Source organism: Rhinatrema bivittatum, chromosome 5 (assembly GCF_901001135.1).
Source record: "Rhinatrema bivittatum chromosome 5, aRhiBiv1.1, whole genome shotgun sequence".
In the NCBI taxonomy this organism is placed as follows: Eukaryota; Metazoa; Chordata; class Amphibia; order Gymnophiona; family Rhinatrematidae; genus Rhinatrema; species Rhinatrema bivittatum.
The window spans coordinates 42,247,059-42,271,209 of NC_042619.1; the positions used below are offsets into that span (position 1 = coordinate 42,247,059).

The following is a 24,151-nucleotide window of genomic DNA, read 5'->3' on the forward strand; positions in this document are numbered from 1 at the left end:
TGGGAGTGAGGACCTGAATGTTTGCAGAGACAGCATGTGACAGTGAGAGCCTGTGTGTATGTGTGTGAGAGAGAGAAAGCATGTGAGAATGAGAACATGAAAATATGAAAGGAACTGGCAAAAAAATAAGAAAGGGAAGGTGGAACAAAAAAGCCTATGACCAACCGATTAGAAAACTAAGATCAGACAGCAAAGGTAAAAAAAAAAAAAAAAATTTACTTTTTACTGATTGGCACATGTAATCTTTGGTAATGTGCAAGAGTAGCACTTTCTCTATGCGGATCTCACAATGTACGAGATCAGCATGGAAGAAGTAGAAACCCATGGGGCCTGCACAGAGGAGGCAGCAGAATGGGTTTCAGTGCAAATAGCAGCAATCAGCGCCTCCCCAATAGCCACGCGGCAGCAATGACAGTGGCAGAAGAGGAATGAGAGAGGCTCCGAGGTTGCTGGCAAAAGAAAGAGAGGGGGTTTGACTTTAGTGTATGCATGTGTATGAATGGGAGTCTACCTGGGAGCTTGCCTGGGTGTGTGTGTTTGTGTGTATGTGAGGGAGCCAGTGAAAGTGAGAGCATGAGTGTGTATGAGAAAATCCAGGGGAGTAAGAGTTTGTGTGTGTGTGTGTGTGGGGGGGGGGGTGGAAAGAGAGAGAGTGTCTTACAGCCTGAGAGTGTGTCAGTGTCTGTGAGAGCGAGAGGTTATGGTGTGTATAAGAGCATGAATGTGTATGTATGTGACAGTGTATGTGTGAGAGAGAGGATAACCTCCTAATCCTCGACAATATCAGGATGACTGGAAATCAAGAGCTCCCACCTATGGACAGCAGGGGTTTTTAAAAAATCTTTATTAGTTTTAATTATTGGGTATTATTTGATAATTGTGCTGTTTTGAAATATTTTATTGGTGTTTGAGAAATTGTAAAAAAATGTATATGATTTTAATTAATAGAAATTCTATTTATCAGTAGTTTTAAAATATTCTTTTATTAGTATGGTTTTACTATTATAACTGATTTTCTTGATTTTGTTTTATGAGGAATAGTGGTTCTGTTTTTCCATTTAATACACAGTCTGGCTTCTTGGGGTTTCCATTTCAGTTTTTGTCTAATTTGTGCTCTTTATTTTGTATTCTGTATTTGGTGAGGGTCTGTCTCTGCTCTGTGTGTGTGACCATGATGAGAGATTCCGCTAGCATAGGGATCTATAGCAATCTGGTTTGTTTTGTTTCCTCAGTAGGTGATGTATTGGTATTCTAGGACCCAGTGTAATATTTACCCTTGCTTTTTCACAGGTAGGGTTATTGTTGTTTGAGTCCTTGGTGTTATTACTGTTATGTTACGATGGGATTGCAGTATAGATTTTGAGTGTCTTTTTTGCGAGGTGTGTTAGTTCACAATGTGCCTGGCAGTGGAAGGTGTTTGTGCTGCTGTTACTGTGAGGTGACACCAGAATTTGAAAATATCTTTTAGTATGATGAGCTGTAAGGGAAACAGCCAAGCTCCATTGTTTGGGGGAATTTCAGTGATGCACAGAGTTACAGAACTGGAGGTGCAGGATTTATATTGACATTCTGTCCCTTCCTATATATTCCAGAATTTACTCTTATAGTCATATAGAATTAGTTGAATGATGCTATCAAATAATTTTATAGTGTGAAACTGGCCAGCTTTTGGACTTTAACACCAAATATTCAAAAGCTGTGTTCATCCCATCAAGCTCATACATCTCATTAAAGAGGTAAATTGAATAACACAATAACTTTGTTTTATTATTGTTACTCAAATTATAAACAACATTAATCTTGGACTATTATATATCGAAATACATTTCATTCGTTTAACCTTTAACCTCTGGTTTGCTAGTAGACTGAATTACTGTGTCGTGAAATTATGTTTGTTAAAAAGTGTGTCACCAGCATGAAAAGTTTGGAAAGCTCTGCTCTAGAGTATGCATGTTTAGATACAATCTTCATACCATAGGGCAGGCAAGCTGGGAAAAGAAAAGCTATTTTAAAGCCCTTCTCAAAATCCCATTATCTGTAGGGTGGCCATAGAGCTCCATGTCAAGAGAGACAAGCTAAGCCAGTCCTAGTTAGACTCAAACTTCAGCTATGGACTTATAATTCCTGTTTCTCTTAGAAACACAGAACAGGAATATAAGTCCACAGGTAGAACAGTGCAAGCAAGGTTGGCTCAGTCAGTCAAAGGGTTAAAATGATAAGAAAAAAAAAAACAAAACAGAAAGGTGAGGAGAAGATGGAGGGGGTGTCCCTTCCAGTCGGAAAGGAGACTGTGCATTCCAGTTAATGTCAAAACAGTAGGCTTAGACAAAAAGTTTGGAAATGTCAAATAAAACACAGCAATTTGGCAAAAATATTCATTTTCTACATTTACTGACATGATTTTCAAGAGCACAAAAATTAAATCAGAATTTTAGTCGTACTAAATTTAACTGCAAGCTAAGGATAACAGTAAGGGAGAAAAAGAAAAAATGTTAATACATTAAAGCTTAAATATAAAATAAATGAAAGGAGATGTCTTTTTCAAAAAATATATTTCTGGCTATTTCCCCCCTTACATGATTTTAAAATCCTATTTTAATTTTGAGATTAACAATATAACTGCAGCCCCTAAAACTTAGTGCTCCAAAAAATACATGCTGGGGCCTGCTGATAACCTCACTACTTCAGCCGCAGAGTCAATTAATACAAATGAGCTATCACATCATCAGCTATGCAAGATTTTGTTCCATTATATATAAAACAAAATTAAATTTTGTTTCAGCTTCCAACTATAAAAAGGATTTGAACATATTCTAACTGAAGTTGCAATATTTCTCTTATGTAACCCAATACTGTATGTGGCCTTAATCATAAACCTTATTGGGAAAACCTTTTACATCCCTATCCTCATCAAGAAAAGCATGAACTCTTTATTATAAAATGCATGAAAGGGGTTTATAGTTGGTAGTGATAAAATCTACCATCACAGGCAAACACCACCAAGGCTTTCAAAACAGGGCTAACAAACTTTTATTACTAAACAAGTTCTGCAGTAGAGCAAGGAAGTAACCAAATATACTCAAAAGCAGAAACTATCCATCGGCTTCTGATTGGGGGTGGCCCGCATAGCCTGCCTGCTCCGGTTACTGATAGCTGTGGGGCCCTGCTGCTGCAGCCTACTCATGTTCAGACTGCTCAAACCCCAGACCATCGCCACGGCCTCTCTCCAGACCACTGAGGTGGCCCATAGTACCACCAGGCCACCACCATGACTCCACAGCGCCACTCTAGAACGCAACCCCAATCCAGACAACCGATGCGGCATTTGGTTCTGCTCCAAGCCACCACCACAACAATACCCTGCGGCACTGCTCCTGCCGCCTACGGCAATCTCCTCCTTCCTGCATCCATGGGTCCTCGAGACACCACTTCCTCTACCGGGCCGTAGCGGCAGGGAGGACGAGATGCTAACGCTGCGCCATCCCCAGCACTGTGGCGTTCTGGACAGCCGCTTGCTCATCTAGTGCTTCCTCCAGCCCTGTCTGACTGTAGGATCTGCAAATAAAACACTCCAAAAAAGAGGTGAAATGAAGTCCTATTTCTTTCCTCTAATGTTCATTAATTAAATTTGCCCCAGGTCTCTTCACATATAACTGAGCAGAAAGCAACTTGTTTCTAGTTGGTGAATTAGACCGCATGCGCCTGCTGTTTTGTTTTACGTCTGCATCTTTTACAGATTAGAGGGATGCTGCCTCTTCTAATCCAGGGATTTAAAGAAATATATTTTTACATAACAGAGTATGCATACAATGTATGCATTGCAGACAAATCTCTCTCATGCATATTGACTGTAGATATCCTAAAACCAGGCCTGTTTGTGGCTCGAGGACCAAGTTGGCCAGCTCTGTTTTTTAAAGGAGCCCTTTACTAAAGTGGACTGGTACAGTGATTCATTAAGTATATTTAGAGACATGGAAATCAATGCAACACAAAGACGAAGTTCTTCTTTTAAAACAAAACAAAAAAACAGGAATATTGTTGAAAAATCTGCCTTATTGTCATTCTCTATAGCAGTGGTTATAGAAATATAGAAACATAGAAATGATGGCAGAAGACCACCAAACGGCCCATCCAGTCTGCCAAGCAAGTATGAGAAAAAAAAAGTGTGAAAGCTTATCTGTTACTCTTGGCCCTTAGTAACCTTTTGGTTCTATTTCCCTTCCACCCCCGCCATTAATGTAGAGAGCAATGCTGGAACTGCCTCTAAGTGAAGTATCTAGCTTAATTGGTTAGGGGTAGTAACTGCCACAATAAGCAAGTTACTCCCACACTTATTTGTTTACCCAGCCTGTGCAATTCAGTCCTTGTTGATTGTTGTCTGAATATAAATCCACTTGTCTTCATTCCCCCCACCATTGAAGCAGTGAACTGCACTGCATATGTATTCCAAGTGAAGTATCAGGCTTAATTGATTCGGGGTAGTAATTGCCGTAACAAGCAAGCTACTCCCACACTTATTTGTTTACCCAGCCTGTGCAATTCAGTCCTTGTTGGTTGTTGTCTGAATATACATCCTCTTTGCTTCATTCCCCCTGCCACTGAAGCAGAGACCTACACTGGATATGCATCCCATCGTGACACACCTGACAGACCTCGCTCACATGTGTGACACACTGCTCATTACAATTCATGGCAGAAATAAAAAATAAAGGCCCAGTATTATTTTTATTGTTAAAGATGACATAAGGGGAAGATAAGTACTTTGCCTGAAAAGAAATTGCATAAATAGCAAACATCCCATACCAAAACAGCACCATTTTCCAGCACTCAAACAGTAACCACCTTACAAGGCAAAACTGAAAACTCAGATACTCCTCCTATTAGGAAAACGGACGAAGCTAGGCTGCTATAGAGCCCTACACAGAAACTACACGCCAGCAGAGAACCTCACCTCAGTCACATGTGCAGACCCTCACCCAACAAAGAATAAAGAGACCATAAAGCATAAATAGAAGCATGTAGACAAAAACTGAACTGGAAACCGCAACAAGCCAGAGTCTCTGCATGCAGTGTAACAAAGGAAAAAGGGAAACATCACCAGTCCTCATAAAACAAATCAAGAAATATAAAATCAATAGCAGTTAAACCATAATAAAAAAGAACAGATTATTTCGAAACAGCTGATGAATGGAATATCCAAAGTTAAAAATCTCATACCAAAAATTTCTAGATACCAATAAAATATTTCAAAATAGCAGGCACAAAGATCCAGTCATGAAAAATAAGGATACAAAATGCTTTGCTCTGCATACCCAGAAATGTTTGATATCCAGGTGCCCTGAGATTGTTTTGAATTAGCAAGAGGAGGGGAGGTTTGCTTGCAACTTTCTCCTCCCTCTTTCTCACACTGGCTCTCAATCACACACACACACTCACATATTCACATGCTTTTTCTCTCTCACTTATATAGGGTCTTAATCACACATTTACACACATGCTGTCGTTTACTTACACACACACACACACACACAGGTACATTCATGCTGTCTTTCTCACACACAGACTCATTCACACACTTACCCACATGCTCTCTCTCTTTCTCTCACTTACACACAGGCTCTCAATCACATACTCACATGTTCTCTTACCTACACCGGCTCGCAATCACACAGACACACACGCTCTTAATCATAGATACACATGATCTCTCACACATACAGGTTCTCAAATCATACATATACATGCTGGCCCTCACACACACACACACACATTATCTCAAACACATATGCTAGCTCATTCATTCACTCTCTCCCTCCACTGAACTAGCAGCGGCAGCAGCCTCCTTCCCATACGGCCCTCACAGCCTCGAGAAAGGAGTTCAATCAGCCGTGGGGGCTGACATGGCTCCTCTTGTGCTCCATGCCGCTCATTCTTCAGGCCACGCCTCACTTCTCTTCTTCGGGCCAGTGCAGCCCGCACTAGCATGGTCTCTTCTTCCCGCATGTGTGGCCACTGAATACCACTTCTTCTTCTGGGCTGTGGGGGGAGGGGGGAGAAGGAAGAAAAGACCATGCTGGTGCCGCTGACTCCAGCTCTCCTGCCATGTTCCGCAGGGGCAGAAGATAAGTTCCTATTTCGCTGGGGAAGGAGGAGACCGGGAAGTGTGGCGACATACCTGCGCGTGTTTGGCGACACACTGGTGTGTCACGACACACTGGTTGAGAATCGCTGCTCTATGGAGACAAAGTAACTAATTTGCTTGGTTAACCAAATATCCGATAAACAAAACAGATGTTTTAAATGTACGAGATACACCAGTTAAATATGTTGGGCCGGATTTGAAAACACCTAAGCGCGTAAATCCCAGTAGTCAGTTGTCATCATAAAATGTATTTTTTTGTAACACGCCTTGAACTCTTTAGTGGAAAAGCATGCAATAAATAAATGATGATTTTTTTTTTTTTGCACTGCCATTTCCAGCTCAATCAGAACCAGCCTCTGTACCATGAACCTTCACTCACAACAGCCTAGGGGAGAAAGGTTTCCTCCTCCCTGTTTATTTTCCAACCCCCAAACTTACTGCACTCATCCTTTGTCTTGACAGTCCTTGTCGAGCCACAGACCATGGCTCCTTCTGGCATGTTGTAATGATGATCCCGTGTTTGACCACTAGGTGTCACTGTTGAATGATAACTGGGATTCTGGGCTCCCAGGGGCAGTGATTGTTGTCTCCACATCATTCCCAGGTCTAGCCAGTCTGGGGAGCAGAAGTCTGACTGGGTACTCTTCCTGCTGGTGTACAGCACTACCAGGATGGCCCTTTCTGAAGGTTTTAACTTTGTCATCATGTTTTAGAAAAGTGTGTGAGGGACCAGGCCATTAGATCAATGGCAGACCTAGACTTTAGCATGCAAAGGGCCTGGGTTCAATGCTTGGGCCAGGTTTCTGCTGCTCAGGCTGGCTGGGGCTGGTAAATAAGTATGATTTTGATCAATTATAATTTAGGAATAGGAATATTCATGAGTATGATGCCAATGAATTATAGGGAGGTGAATAATATGGGGAAGAGAATTACTGATGTCTAATAAGAGAATTTTGATTGTTGTATGCTTTTTATTATAAACCACTGTGATTTTATTATTTTGAATGGCAGTATTTCAAAGCTTTATTAAACTTATTTAACAAACTGCAAATGAACATTTTATGGGAACCAACAAGGCAAGTAGAAGTATACAGCATTCTCCAAATGAGGGAAGATGGAGAGTAAGCTGTTTGTCCGAAAGCTTATGACAAGCCATTGTAGTCTAGTTCTTCAAGTTTGCTACAGTAAGCCAGTGTACAAAATTACCTCCAGGTTTTGTGCTCTCCCCAGAAGTTAAAACATCAATCAACTGCAGCAAGTATTATAGCTTCTGCAACTTCAAAAGCAGAAATAAGCTGCACATCTTATACAATTAGCAAAGTACTTTATAATACAGGAAGTCCTCGGGCTTAAGCCATAACTTGTTCTTGATAACTGCTGCTCGAGTCAAAACATCTTAAGTTGAAACCGATTTTCCCACAGGAAACAATGTTATACATGGGAGCACTGGTTCCAGCACCAGGGTCCAGTACTTATCCTCGCCCAAAAATAACCCTGAATTTATTACAGCAACCAACCGTGTCTTAAGTCCAAGAGCTGTCTGCTTATCTGGATTCGTATTCCAGATTCCTCTCCACCCCCTCAGTGCCTCCCCCTCTATGGCTGGATTCCACCCTCAGTATGTATTTCTCAGGGAGATTAGATAAAAGTACTACGCATGGCCGTCAGAGCAGCACCGAAAGCTGCTGAAAAGTTAAAAAATAAAAAAAATATATAGGCTCTTGCTCTGCTTCCTTCATTGGGCTGCAGACCACAATGAGCCACTCGATGCTACTTTTTTCTTCCCTACTTCAATGAGACATGGCTGTGAGCTGCGCCGGGAAGATCAGGTTTGTTCCTTCTGTCTCCTCCTACCCCAGAGTAGCTATAGCAGTAGGAGAGGTCAGCTTCACTCCTGCCGCTATTTCTGGTTAGAGCAGGGGTGGGCAAAAAAAAAAAACCCTCTTGTGCCGAGGCCACATTTCAAGTTATCAAGCGCAATGAGGGCCAGAGGGTGTGGTGGCGTGGGGCGGGGAAGGGCGGGTCCTCGATCGGCAATCAAATCTCCACCACTCGCTGCAGGCATTTCACTATCCAGCAGGCTTAAGCACCATCATTTTTTAGCAGCCAAGGAGCCCCTTCAATCATGGATCCCCCAGCCTCTACCAAAACCTGAAAAGCCTTCAACCCAACAGGTACGAGGTGTTTTTCCCAGCTAGCAGAATACCTCACCTCAGTCACAAATGCAGGCCATGAAGTACAAATATTAAAGGCACTAAAAAAAAAAAAAAAAAGTAGACTGGAAACCCTAAGAGCCAGACTCGTGTGCATTGTGATAATGCAAAACCAGAAATCTCACCATTCCTCATGAAATAAAATCAAGAAATGTAAATCAATCATAACAGTGAGGAAACCATACTAATAAAAAGCATATTTCAAAACTAATTACAAATAGAACACCCAATAATTTATTTTATTTTTTAATTTATTTATTTATTTGAGTTTTTCTATACCGGCATTCACGGAGATTCGTATCATGTCGGTTTACATAAAAACGAGGGGTGATCAATACATTATAAACGTGCATAAATATAACATGAGAGTATACATTTGGCCAACTTGGGGAGGTCAGGAGGCCCTCCCAAGCTGGCCAAAAGTTCCGTTTGTGTCCAACGAGGGGTCCGGGAGCGGAACCGGGTGGACCTCGTGACGGCCGCGTCACTCCAACGTGACGCGGACGTCACGTGCTCCTCGCAAAGGAATAGAGGAATGGCTTCCTGACTCCCCGCTGGACCACCAGGGAATTTTGGTAAGTCTTGGGGGGGGATTAAGGAGGGTGAGGGGTTTAAATTTTTATTTAGGGAACCGGTGCACGTATGGACATAGACTCAACTTATGGAATTCTCCATATGTCCATATTGACCGAAATTGACCCCCCCTTTTCGACTTATGGACTTATGAACATAAACTTTTTGTCTGCACATCCCTAGTTATAACTACCTGGAGGCCTCACAAGAAGAAAAGGAGTTGTGGCAGGTATTGGTGAAGAGGAGGGTTGAGAATGAAGGGATTTGTAGCTAGGATGTCCCCCTCAAATATGACAGGGAAGATAGATTTGGGCTATGGAGATAAGGAATAAATATACGAGAGCTTTTTCATGTTGCACTTTTAAGAACAAGGAATTTTTTAATCTGGGTTAAGTGCATCAAATGGATTGGAAACAGAATGAGGAGTACCTAACTGGTCTAGGGGTTTTGCCACAGAAAGTTTGTGGAAGCAGGTATTTGAATTTTTTTTTCCCCTGAATTTAGAAGTTTTGCTTTTTGAAATAGTGGCTTGTACAGTTTTACCTAAGGCAACGTCCTGTTTGTTAAACCCTAGTTCTGGTAAATTAGTAAATTAGTGAAACAGTTTGTGCAAAAGTTCTTTTCTCTTGATGGATATTAACAGGTCGCTGATAAGGATTACTTCCAACAGCACTGAAATCTGCAGTCCTTAGCCTCTTACTGAAAGGTCAACATGTGGAGCATGGAGATCTATGGAATTATTGCACAGTTTCGTATCTTTAATCAAATGCAAGAAACTGTTTGAAAGTGATAAGATCTAGACTAAACTACAATGGGGCAGTTTCGAACTTTCCATATAGCTTACATGAAACTGAAACATGAAGTCTGGAAATGTCACATTAGGGTAAAAAACAGTGCTTTTTTGCTCACACCATTATGTGGATTTTTTTTCCTTCCTGAAGTAGCAAGAAATTAAATACACTGGGAGGCTGAGAAGGAAGGAGGTGAGAAGGAGAAAGTTTTCCGGTGACTATCTGGAGGTGAGGGTAGTCTCCCGGCCTCGACAGTTTACCTGCGTCGGAGGCCTATAAGAATGGCCTTATTGCGGCGCGCAGCCGCAATACCGCCTAAGCTGCGCGCGCCAAAGGGGCGCTTGGCATTGTGTCAAAATTTGAACTTTTCATCATTTTTTCCATTCTCTGGACCTAGGTTGTTGGACCTATGCGCTTGATAGTGGGAGCGTCCATAAGGGTCTTTGTAGTACCTTTAAAATGCCTCACTCTGTAAGGAAGAGGAGGGAGAGGGAAAAGGAAACCCTACCCTCAGGTACATCGATAACAATGGGCCCAATGGATGCACACGCGAAGTGGGGAGATTTACAGCTGGGAGTTAGCTTGCTGGGAGAGTATAGGGAAGAAGCTTTAACCGACACCTCCCTTGAGCTCCAAACAACTTTACCCCAGCTTGTCGGGTTGCACCTGCGAATCCGGCTGAAGATAGGCTCTAAGAACAACTGAGAGCTGAGGTGGCTGGCCCCCTGCATGAAGAGTGAGAGGGAAGCACCGAAGCGAGGATGGACTCGCCTATCTTACAGTGGAATACAGGTGAAATTGCCAGTGGGGATGAGATTCTACCAGCAATTGGAAACTGACTTAAGCTATTGGAGATGAAGAAAGAAGAACTGGTAAGACCTTCTGAGAAAAACTCAATTTGGGATGCTTTACAAACATTAAATACTAACTTATATAATCAAGTATCACCTATATATAAGTTTATGGAAAATTTTGGTCCTCGCTTAACTGAAGTGGAAAAAGAAGTAAAAGAAACCAAAAAATGTATAGCCTCTATTGAAGAGGCAAATAAAGAAGAATCTAATCTGTATGCTTCTTTAATAAAAGAAAATCAAATGTTTGCTTTGAGGATGGAGCAACTGGAAATCAGTCTAGAGGAAAAAAATCTCTGTTTTATTAACTTCCCCAAGGATCAATTTACACCTCCCAAAGAGATGTGGAAAAAATATTTGTGTGAAGTGTTAAGTTCCTGAGCAGGCTCTCCCGCTCACCTCTAGAGTAGATTATATCCCATCCTTTAAAAAGAAAGATGTGCAAGATCGAAAGGGAATACAAGTACTCATGCCTACTGAACCAGTAGCTCCACCCTTAAATTTAACTGAAATACTGGAGACATCTCAAGAAAAATTAGTTACACCTGCAACTCTTGTGGTATCTTTTCTTTTAGAAACTGATAAGCAGTGGACTCTTAGGATGTATTTTAGACATCGTTCTGATACTTTCTTAAATGTAAAAGTTAATGTTTTCCCAGATATCTCAAGAGTAACACAAAAAAAGAGAAAGCAATTTCTTTTGCTGAAACCTAGGGTGAATGAGAGAGGAGCTTCATTTTTTTAATTAAGTTTCCTTGTAAGTGTATCGTTAGATACCAAAGTAATATGTATATCTTTTTTGCCCCAAATCAACTTTCTAATTTTTTGTCAAATAAGGAAATTCCTTTTAATAGTTCGTCTCCAAAACTGTCAGAACATCCATAAATCTGGTATGAAATCCCGAAACTAGTAAGATTGCTCCCCATAGTGCAGGTATTTCTTTTAGGGGTTTTCCCCCCTTTATTTTCTTTTGGAATTGTGGAATTAGGTCCTATAAATATATGGATTACTGGGGAGTGGAACCTAATAATGTTTGTGAATGAGTTGTCTCTTTTTATAGAAAAGGTAATGATTGTTTATTTTATTGTAACTATATATAAATATATTTTTGTTAGTATATTAAGATGCTGCTAAATGTCTGGATAAATGTTCAAACACTTGTTTTCCTATCAAGATGTATATATGCTTGAAAATATTTTTGAAAATTAATAAAGATAAAACTGAAAAAAAAAATTAAATACACCAGTAATATTTGCACTTTATTGACTACTTTCACTGCTAAACAAATGTGATCCTATATAATATATGCACACCTATTTCTTATGTAAGCTATATATATTTTTTTTCTTTTAATTAACTTCTATAAGGATGTTTTTGCCACTAATGGGAGAAGCTAGAAAATGGCTCCTCATGCAAACAAATGAAAACTAAACGCTGCTACTATATATCCTTCCTTTCCCTCCTTCCCTGAATTCCCACCCTTTTAGGATTTCAAAGTAGTGAGTTATAGTAGTCTACTTCAAGGCAAGAAAATCAGTTTAAAAAAAAGAAGGCAAAAAGCAACATAGCTTTATATTGGAATAACCTAATACATTTCTTATTTAAAATTTTATACTCCGTTATCTTCCCAGATAAAAGTGTTCAGAGCAGATTACAACAAATACAATACAATAAAGCAGAACATAAAAACCATAAAATCACACTAAAATCAAAAGGCATACACAATACAAACTAAACATATATTACTGGATTTTAGCAACCTTCATATCTCTATCCTCCCGTTATCTTAACTAGTAAGGCATTCCACAGAACTGGGGAAATGTATGAAAATGCATTGGTTCATGTTTGCTGAAGCTTGTAGTCTCTTAGTGGCAGGCACGCAAAGGAGTTTTTTAACCTTCAGATCATAGTGTTCATGTGGGATTATAATCACCAAATTTTAATTTTTGCCAAGGAAGACAAGTCAATAAATTAAGTAAATAACTTATTTCCACACATTCAGATTGGAACTCTGAAACCCTACTTGAATGTGTCAGGGAAATAACATGAGTAAATACATAGATCCTACTCAGGCAGTCAGTTATCCTTCTCGGTTATGCTTACATGCGTCTTATAATAATTTCTTCCATGACAAGTATTCTTCCATGCATCATTGGCATCCATCAAGTAAAAAAAAAAAAAAAAAAGAGAAAAAAACTGAAAATGTGAGAACTAGCATTTATTACTCTTCCCAATGATCTCAATAGATTATTTTAAATTATATTTATAGTGACCATGTATTACTCAGTAAATGGCTATTACTAGAAGCCAACCCACTGCTTAGCTGGGATCTCAGGACAGAAAATAGTCAAGGAATGATTCATCAACTTTTTATCACTGAAGACTCTGAAAAAGCCATGTGATGAGGGCAGAGAAAGAGAAAAATAAAGAAAAAGTTGAGAGAAAAGGATAAGACAAAACACAAAACAAGCAGGAAGTGAAAGGAAAGAGGAAGTAAAATTAACAATAAAAGAACAAAGGAGAGAAAAGATATTAAAATACAGTGGGGAAGAGAAACAAACTTAAGAAATGAGAGCGAAAAACAGGGGGGGAGAAAGAATGGGAGGGGAGAGGGAGGGCTAAAATCTAAAAATATAAATGGCTACTAAACATTATATATAATAAAACAATCTCCAAAATGTATCTCTGACATCTTGGGTTTCCAAGAGCTAGCCACTCAGTCTTTGGCACCACAATTTCTGATATTACCATGAATGCCAATTGCAGCCTGATTAAGAAGAGTTGTGGACCTTTTATTCTATATATTATTGACAGAATTCAGAACAACGATGAAGATAAAGCACATGGTTGTAAGACCCCTGCCTCAAACAGGTTATCTTTGAGATTAAGAGCTCAATTCACCCCATTTGTTTTCAGCTTCTGGATAGCAGGAAATATTTGGGTTTTGCCAAACCACAACTCTCATAAAATAATATATTTGTCAGACATTTAGCAAAAAAGAAAAATCTGTTATGGCATGCAGGAAAAGGAGCCATCTTGGATGCTACATTAAACACTCAATGCTCTGCCATAGAAACCTATCCATCCATCCATATACAGGCTTTTTGTTTGTCTTCCGAGCCCAGGAACAATCAGACCCAAAATAAATTTACTCCTACTTGTAGCTAGCATAAGTCTGTAGGGAGATTTCTCATATTTTACCACTGAATCAATAATATTAATCATAAGAGCCAAGAAACTGACAGGCCCCTGGCACTGTCACAGCAAGAGAAAGACTTTTACCCAGGTGAACTTTAAAACTGCACTGTTTCAGTGGAAAATGAAGAACGTTTTTCCTGTTACACTGAAGGATACCTTATCAGATGTGTCTACTAATCCTGTGTCAATAGGAGCAAAGCAGCCAGAGAGAGGACGACTTAAGCTCCTAAGCCAGTGTCAGGGAGAGCCAAGGCAAGTCCATAGGTCAGAAAGACCCCCGGTGGGGGGGGGGCAGTCTGAGACTGAGAAAAATGCTGACACTAGCAAGACAGCTTGACATACAGAAACACCCCCCCCCCCCAAAGGAAGGAAAAGGAGAATAAGAACACACAAACCCTGGGAGAAAACCCAGGGAAAGAATCCTGAGAAAACAAGAAGCTGTTCTTTTTTTTTATTTTTTTTAATTCTGACTTTGTTTCATTTTGGATTGATTCAAATACTTTTTTTGGTCTACTTTTTGGTCTCAAATTTCTGTTAATTGTTGTCTGTCTATCATTACAAATGAAAACAGAGTTTGTGAGAAGAATGCAATGAATGAATTTATGTAGTCAGTTCAGTAAAATATTTGTCTCAATGTAATGTCTGAGCACCTAGATTGTTTGTGGTTTTCAATATTGTATGTTACCTCATAGTAAAGTGAGAACATTATGCAGATTAGTAATAGTGTATGTAGGGATTATTAGATGCAGGGAGCTTTTGACATTATGTGATTTTTCTTATTGATTAATTTGAATTTGTTTTGCTCTTATATTAGGCTTTAATCCATAACTCATCACATCTAACTTATTGATGAGAGTTAAGAGGCTTTGCTTCGATGTCAGAGAAGCGCCGTACTGTGAGAACTGCATACACCATTTGTCATTTATTTCAGAAATCATCCCATCCTTTGCCACAGAAGACATCTTGCACCCTTCATTTTATGGACTGAAGTGCTCACACTTTATGACCGATGTTCTGTCTTCATGTTTTTTATTGTTCTATGGGGGTGGTGGCCTTTCTTAGAATCTTTTTTCCTTTGTTTTATGAGGCAATATATACCGTTGGACATGTAATAACTGATTATCATAAAAAAATGTTATGATATACCTAGTTATGTATCTACTTGCAGATGCCATTATTTAGATTTTCACATTAATAATAAAACTGCATTGATTCAGACTGTATTAGTCCTTACATCTCTGTGTTCATGGTCAACAACATATTCTATCTGTATGTCTCTCCGATATTCAGACAATTTTTTTTTTTTTGAGAGAGAACTACAACAGATTTTTGATGCAGAGCTTTTGTTTTTGTATTGTACCACTGGTGGGTGGGGGGAGTATATGCCACACCTGAGTTTAACTGTTCCAGATACATAAAAATAATGAGTAGCAAGCTGTGCATATTGAGTACTACTAAGAAACAAGAACTTAAGCCAATACTTCATTGCAGGGTAGAGAGTCACTCAAATAACTGCACATGTGGAACGTTTGTTACACAGGCTATACTAGGCATGGTAAGCTTGACACTGAGTACAATGAAAGGTGGTATATATAAATTTTTCTCCTATAACGTGTTTATCTCTACAGTTATGAAAACTATAATTAATTGTTCCTATTGTCTTCATGCCACTAATCTCCTTACCACTTATATTCCTATCCTGTATTCCCCCTGCCCTAAAATACAGTGAAGTTGTTCAAATTGTTAAGATATAACTTCCTTTCATGCTTCAGATTGTTTTACTGTAAACCGATGTGATGTGCAAACGAATGTTGGTATATAAAAGCGTTAAATAATCATAAATAATAAAAAATATCCTGATGAGTGGGGTGTCTCCCAAAAGTCAGAAAGGCTAACCATGAGCACAGCTACCAGCATGAAGAACACAACAGCTAACAGAAAGTACTGAGATTAATCACTGTGGACGCTCTAGCAGCCCAGAGGTGCGCTTGCTAAAGATTTAAATTGGCCAGACTTCTGGGCCAGGTAAATTCCAGGTGTGCTTGAGCTTAGATGGGTTTAGGTAATATTGATGAGGGTCATGTGATTACCAATTACACAGAGACCCCAATGGACACAAAGTTTGGATTTCTTACCCTATGTTATATCCATTATATTAGGCAGAAGTCACTGTTAGGAGGGTGGTTGCAGATATCATTGATTCCCTTTCTTTCCACCACTGTGGCTTAAGTTTTATTACTGCTGCCAGATGTCTGATAATGCCCTCCAGTACCTGCTCACAGTCTCTCATGCCACCCTGTTCTCTCTCCACCCTGTTTGTGAACCTTAGTCACATATTCACCAAGAGTCAAGAGGGAAAAGTATAATACTTACTGCTGAACTGTGCCTACTAAGCTTGTGTGCCAATATGTGACAGTATATGCAGCTGCAGGATGTGGGCTAAGTCAGCAGAAAATGAAGGACATTAGAATGGCCCATATAGGATACATGTGTGGTCTGTGTGGAAATCACCTACAAAAGGACAGTGCAGATACCAATAAGAGATGATTGATGTCTTCCTACAAGTCTTTGGGAAGTAGTAGTGAAAAAGAACAAATATTTTGACACGAAAGAAAGAATGAATGTCTGGGTGCAGGTGGGCTAGGGAAAGGAAGCCAGGCCAGAATGCCACATTTAGAAATGATCAATACTTGGCAAAGAAAACCAGGAAAAAATGTATACAAGCCTTGTAAGATTGTGACATAGGCGAGGAGGGATCTTCTGCATTCCTCCATCCCAGACTCACATATTGTGATTGGCAATCATTTATTTCCTATAATATGCATTTTACTAAATTCCTAAAATACCTCGGAGTCTTGTGTCTGGTATACTCGGACTAAAAGCATACAGCGCATGCAAATGATGCTTCTATCGCCTAAGTGGGGGAATTTTATAATGAACGAGTGCTGATGCCAATACCAGTTTTCCAGGTTTGCCCAGGTAAGGGATAGGACTTACTAACCCGCCTAATTTAATAGCCTCCCTTTCCCCCCTGTTAGCCCCAACCCTTAAAACCTGCTGACTAACCTAGATTCTTTCGTTTTATTCCTTACACGCCATCCACAGCAGTAGTAAAGTTACGCGGCAGGGGATCCCGGCACACGCCTGTACACACAAGTATTTATATGCACATCTCTTGACCTTCCCCCCCGATACGCCCATAACACGCCCGCTTCCCACGCCCACACACCTTTTAGCAAACCTTTTCCTGTGCATCAAGCGATACATGCACCCTCGGCGGTTCTTAAAATCCACTCTGCCTGCGCCGGCCCAACTTGCGCGCGCATCTCCAGGTTTTGGCACGCACTGGGTCTTTAAAATTCGCCTTCATAAGAACATAAGGAATTGCCATACTGGGTCAGACCAAGGGTCCATCAAGCCCAGCACCCTGTTTCCAACAAGTGCATACATGCATGCGTGTTATAAGGTAGCCTGACAGCGCACACTTGTGCGCTCAATTTTAAGTGGACTTGCGCCTGTGGGCGTAAATGCTACCTCTACCACATTAAGTGGAGGGATTTTAAAAGGCACGCGCACTGGCACCATTGCCAGTTTTCCCAGTTAAGGGATAGGACTTCCAAATCCCCCCTAGTTTAAAAGCCTCCCTTCTCCCCTGTTAGTCCAGTGCGCACCAGTGTGCCTAAGTATTTATGCACAAATTTCATGTTAAAATCACGGAACTCCCATTCCCGTCCATGCCCTTCCCCTTTTTGGAAACTTTTCATTTGTGTACACAGAGACATATACATGTATTATATGGGCAGTTTTTAAAATCTGCTCGGCGCGCACCGGCCCAAAATATTTCCGCATCCCGTAATTTTGGCACACACTGGGCCTTTAAAATTCACCTTTATGAGAGCAACTGTATCACTCTTATGGCAAAAATCTGCAAATCTAGTTGAAGCAAGTCATGCTGTTTTACTGTATTGTACATCATGAGAGAATTTTTGAAAATTTTTTGCACACCCGTTTCTCAGGTTGGCCTGTGAAATAGGGATGCAGGGTTTGGTTCTAGATTCAGCTCGAAGAGAAGGAAGGACAACAGGAACAACAGACAACTATACATAGAGCAGGGTTATTAGATGCACAATATGGTGCCAAGATAGTCTTCATGATAGTGAAACAGAATCCAGATTACGTATGGTAGTGCATCTAAACTTATGGTCAGCCTCAGCATGCTTTATGTCTTGCTAAGACCCATGGTCCACCTTACCTGAACCTTCATCAAGTCAGTCAACTACGCCTTCTCCTATGAGCAATTTCACAAAACATTAAAAAAAACCAAGACTTTACTTCTTACTTCTGAAGGAAGCATCAATTTTGTACTACTATTGCTGCAGACCACTTCCTTGTATTTGTGCAGCATATATAAACACATCTATGAAAAGACCCCCCGAACCATTGCTTAAGTAATTTAAAATCTCTATCACATCTCCTCAGCTGGGTGGTGCCATCAAAAGCATTGCTCATGTGACCATATTTACTGTGTCAGGCAATAAGCAGCAGCACATGCTATTTAAAGGGACCATGTTTATGTTTTTTATTTTTTTCTTTATTTTTATTCCACTTCTCAGCACTTCAAAGTAGATTTCATGCAAGTACTATGGATATTTCCCTGCCCCAGAGTGCGCACAGTCTAAGTTTGTAGCTGAGGCAATGGAGGGTAAAGTGACTTGCCCAAGGAGTAGCACTGGGATTTGAACCCTGGTTTCCATGGTTCATAGCCCGCTGCTCTAACCACTAGGCTACTCCTCCACTTACTTGGAACTGAAAAAGGCCTCATATGCTATTTTCTCACAATGAACAATAGCCTTTATTAAAAAAAAAGGAAGAAAGTAAATGGCAGCAGTCACTCTTGAGGCTCCATATGTATCCATTCCCATGTGCATATCATACTTCTGGGGGAATTCCACAAAATTCTGCAGACTTTATATTGGTCAAAATAACACTATTTACATGATAGTCTTTAAGTAATTACATTTTAAATTAATACAGAAAAAAGTTATTACTGTAAAAGTGTCCCTTCCACTCGCTCTCCCTACTCCCCTGGCCACTTTGCCCCCTCAGGCCCCATCTCTCCCCTCCACCTCTAGGCTCAACCCCTTCCACTCTATCGCCAGTCACAGAGTTTGACACCGTTTTCAGTACTGTCCCTCACACAGGCTCCCTCTGTCCCTCCCTTTCTCACACACATGCTCCCTCTCTCTCATACACATACACACACCCTCATACAGGCTCTCTTTCTTTCACACACACACACACACACACATCCCCTCATACAGGGCCCTCTCTTGCATACACACCCACACAAGCTCCCTTTCTCTCTCACACATACGAGAGTAAGTCAGTAAGTAAGTCACAAACATACATGGGATTAATATTCATGAAATTTATTTAAATGCAAAAGATGAATTATTTACTGTGAAATATACAGAATATAGTCACAAACAGTTTTTCTGGAAAAACCAACTACTTTTCAACGTAATCGCCGCGATTTGTCCCAGCATTTGAAAAGTCCGTCAAAACCTTCTGCGTAAAAGTCTTTTGGCTGGCATCGTAACCAGCGCTTCACCTCTTGTTCCACTTCTTCATTGCTGGTGAAATGTTTACCACAGACATGGCTTTTCAGTTTGCCAAACAAGTGAAAATTGTTGGGTGCCAAATCCGGACTGTATGGTGGATGTTCAAGAACTTCCCGGTGCAGGTTCGCAATTGTCTGATGAGTCTCATTTGAAGTGTGTGGTCTGGCATTATCGTGAAGAATCAGCACTCCTCTTTTTTCCAAATCTGGGCGTTTTCTACGAATAGCTCCTTTAAGCTTTAATAGAGTAGCACAGTAGGAAGCCGAATTAACAGATTCACCATGCTTCTGAAAACTGGTTAAGAGTATCCCATCTCGGTCCCAAAACACAGTCAACATCACCTTTCCTGCAGAAGGCACAAGCTTGAACTTTCTCGGTGTTGGTGATAGTGGATGCTTCCACTGCATGGAATCGCGTTTCACTTCCGGTTGATAGTGGTGCACCTCATCACCAGTAACAATACGTGCCATCATTGATTCACCTTCGTTTGCATAACGGCAGAGATTTTCCAAACAGACACCCATCCGGTTGTTCTTATTGTCTTTGTTCAGCTGTTTGGAAACTCATCTTGCACAGACTTTGCAAAAGTTCAATGCATCGTGCACTAAGGAATATGCTAATCCATGAGAACACCCAATTTATTTGGCAACTTCGTCAATTGTTACCCTCCGGTTAGCGCGAACCATCTCTTCAACCTGCTTCACAGTTGCCTCTGTCGTAATCTCTACAAGTCGACCAGGTCTGGTTTCGTCGTTCACGTTGGCACGTCCTTGTGCAAATTTATTGTTCCAGTTATAAATTGCTTTATACGAGAGACATTTCTCTCCATATACTGGATACATTTCTTTATGAATGTCTTTTGCCACTAAGCCCTTAGCCCATAAAAATCGGACAACAGCACATTGTTCTTCAACTGTACAATCTGTCAACACGGCAGCCATTTTCCTTGTGTACACAGCCCCTGCGCATGCACAGTTGAAATAACTATTTATGTACATAAGCACTTCTAAGGTGCTGCCATCTATGGAATATGACAACATTACAGATATATGCTTTATTACCTTAGTAGAGAGATGTGTAACTTACTTACTGACTTGCCCTCGTACATCCTCATACAGGCTACCTATGTCTCGCTCTCTCACGGACCCCTTCATACAGGCTGTGTCTCACACATACGCAATCCCTTCACACAGACTAGCACTTCACATACACACAAACATGCGCCCAATCTCTCACACACATACACACTCCTTCACAATCTCCTCATATAGGCTCCCTCTCTCTGAAACCCTTACTCAAGCATCCGCCCCGCTCTCTCACATCCTCCTGCTTTCTCACTCTCCCCTCCCCCACACCCACTTCTCCTCTCTCTCTCACACACACACACACTCTCACTCCCATCAGGGCCTTTATCTTTGCCACAAGCAGAGCATACTCAGTTCGCGGCACACGGGGGCCTTCCATCTTCGCCGTGAGCAGAGCACACTCCGTTTGCGGTGCGCCGGGGCTTTCAGCTTCGCTGCAAATAGAGCGCATCCTGTGGCCCACGCAGGCCTTCAACTTCGCGTGCTCCATTCGCGGCACACCGGGGGTCTCCTATTTTCTGCGCAGAATTTGGCAATTATGCGCAGAAAATGGCAATTCTGTGCGGGGGGGGGGGGGGAATTCTGCACTCCACAGTAGCACAGAATTCCCCCAGGTCTAATACATGGTTGCCAAATTGGATCTACAAGTATTCTACAGTACCATGAAAGTTGCACTTACAGTAAATAAGGAGTTGATGCTAATCAAAGATGATTTCAGTGCAAACACAGCCAATTCTTCTTAAAGTGAACAATTTCTAGTACATAGCACTATTCATGTTAAATATACTAATTACCCCTTTACTTTACTTTCATCAACCGTGGTATGGGACGGCACTACAGCACCTCAGTTTCTCTTCCTCAAGTGGCCAAAGGACAGGAACATGATCCTTAAAGGAGAACAATCCATAAACAATCTTCGAAAAAGCTTCAGCTACCATGAACAGTGGCTTTAAGAGTGCCAGCCTCAAAGGGCACCTGGATATTAGGACAGCCTATGCATAGGGATATTAGTTTTCATTTTTTATTTTGCCTTGTAATTTCAAAAAGTCATAAGTTGTCAGTGGAATAATGAGTTTTACATAACACAGGAGAAAAATCAGTGGTCAAGCCATATTTTCACTGATTCCCATGCAAAATAAAATTAAAAAACAAAAACTGAAAATGAAGGGCCCTACCGATGCAACACATTAAGAATATTCCTATAGTTTAGCTGACCATAAGATCTGTCAATTGTGCCAATGAATGGCGTAAGACTACAAACCGGTGAGCAGAACATTATTTTAATACCATGCTTCATTTCCTGTTAATTATGGTATGTGTGGTTGTTGTGTTTGTTAATTATGGCAGTGAAAAGAACTATTTAAATAGTAAAGAATCAGTATGGCATCCATGTTTCTGAGTGCAATTGAATAGATATTAATACATTAAACACTCACAGGCCAATTCAATAAAACATGCAGGAGAGCCGGCGATCCGAGTTGAGCGCCTGCTCTCCAACGCGCACCCAGGCACCTCTCCTGGGCACGCGATTCTCTATTCAAATTAGGCTGCGCACTAATAAGGAGGCACTAGGGACATTAGCGCATCCCTAGCACCACATTAGCGGAGGCGGCGGCTGTCAGCGGGTCGGACAACCAACGCTTAATTTTATCAGCATCGGTTTTCGAACCCTACTGACAACCATGGGTTTAGAAAACGTATGCCAGCAAAATTGAGCATCCGTTTTCGAACCTGCTTTTCTGTACACTTTTCCCGTGCTTTCTAATGTTAACACCTGCCCTTGGTGTTAATTTCTGAGAGTAAAATGTGCGGCTTGGCCACACATTTTACTTACAGTATTCCGGGGTAATAACTAATAGGCTCATCAACACGCATTTGCATGTGATGAGTGCTATTAGTTTCAGGGGGGTTGGCCATGCATTTTCCACGCTGTATTACCCCTTACAGTATAAGGGGTAATAATAGTGCATCTAAAATGCGCAGCCAAATGGGGGCTAAACGGTGCGCTCGGCCGAGCACACCATTCTGTATCGGCCTGTCAGGAAGTAATTTTCAAAAGTCCATTTATGTGCGTTAAAACCTTTTAACAATTCAACTCTATGGAGTGAATTTTCAAAGGAATTACACATGTGAAAGTAGCAATTTTTAAAAGTCCATTTGTATTCATTATGGATGTTCTGAAAACCAGGCCCATTTGTGACTCTTGAGGACCAGAGTTGGATAAGGTAAACAAATGGAAGTTGACTAAGATATATTTATTATGTATTGATGTAGTAAAACAGAAGCAGTCAGGATGGCATGTTGCTGTTTTGATGCCTATCCTGTCCTGATAGCTGCTTATCTTTTTCCCTGTAGTGAATCAGTGTCCAACACTTGGCTAAATTTATGTAAAATTTCACGAAAAGATTACAAGGATACGAAATAATCCCACTACAGTAACCCAAAGGTTATGCACACATAAAAGAAGAATATATATTTAGGACTTCTGATGTTAAGATTTTAAACAAATACTGTTAACACCAATCACCCCGATAAAAAAAATAAAATAGGTGTTTATTGAATAAGCACCAGAAAAAATATAAAATAAAACCACACTTCCCCTTGTATTCTCTTATCTCTATCCCCACCCTCTTCCCCTGCATGCCTTCGATCCTTCAGTTTTTTTGCTTTTTCCATGCCAATTCCTCAGTTGCACAAATGCGTGTATTTAATTCAAATCAGAAAAAGTGCCCAGCAATAGTACCTGTACCAAAAATATTGACTTTTTTCATCCTTGGACAGAAACCCTAATTAGCTGGGAAAAGCAGCTACATTTACAATTTATAAAACCTAAGAATCTCTTGCTATATACACACACACACGGTTTGTCATTGTTAGGCATTTCTGATTTGAATGTGTTGTGGACATGATCATACCGTGGATGGACGCTGTATAATCATCTGGAAAGTCAAATGTATTTTGGAATGTTTGAAAGATTTTACGAAATATTTGAGACTGCAGTCTTTGTGCATGTTTTTCACTTTACTGGACGCTTTAAATCTAAGGCCAATGGGACAGAAGCTATAAATTATATCCTTCAGATTTTACGTGCGCCCCTAAATGCATCTTCCTTGTGTGTTGTTGCTTTATAAATCACAGTTTGTACATTCCATGATGGAGGTAATTTGGTTTTATAGTCTTTCTGCTTGATATTTGCATCTATGTAAATTGTTGCCATAGAAAAATATTTTGTTCAGTTGCTCTGCAAGGAAAACAAAGATGACAATCACTTTGATGGTACAGAACGGACTGATGGATCAAGGATGATATGGGACAGGAACTGCAGTAGATATATATATATTTTTTTTAAATACTGTGCAGTTTACATCTTACCACAATTTAGTTAAGCAGCATACATCCCTGATTTTGATTAGGAAGCAATGAGTCATTCTTCTGACAAAACTTCAAAGAGTCTTTAAAATACATTTAGATTCTTAGTCTCATTCTGAATTTGGTATAATGCAACAATATTAGTATTGGCACAACTGTTGCTAGCCCAACACATTTCAGTTATCCACGCAAGTGTTGCAGGCTTGGAGAAAGCTTACATACATAGGGAAGTGGATAAAGCAAACAATTTTCCTTGTTTTGATGGTATCAGGTTTAAATGATTAAAACAAAGAAATGAGTCATGATTA

The 24,151-nt window shown here is 40.4% G+C and overlaps 1 protein-coding gene across 1 annotated transcript in view; it reads right to left on the reverse strand.

The window, feature by feature from the left end:
• The window catches only part of ME3 (malic enzyme 3), a 289,196-nt gene that overhangs the window by 205,602 nt on the left and 59,443 nt on the right, over window positions 1-24,151 (reverse strand). The window lies entirely within an intron of this gene.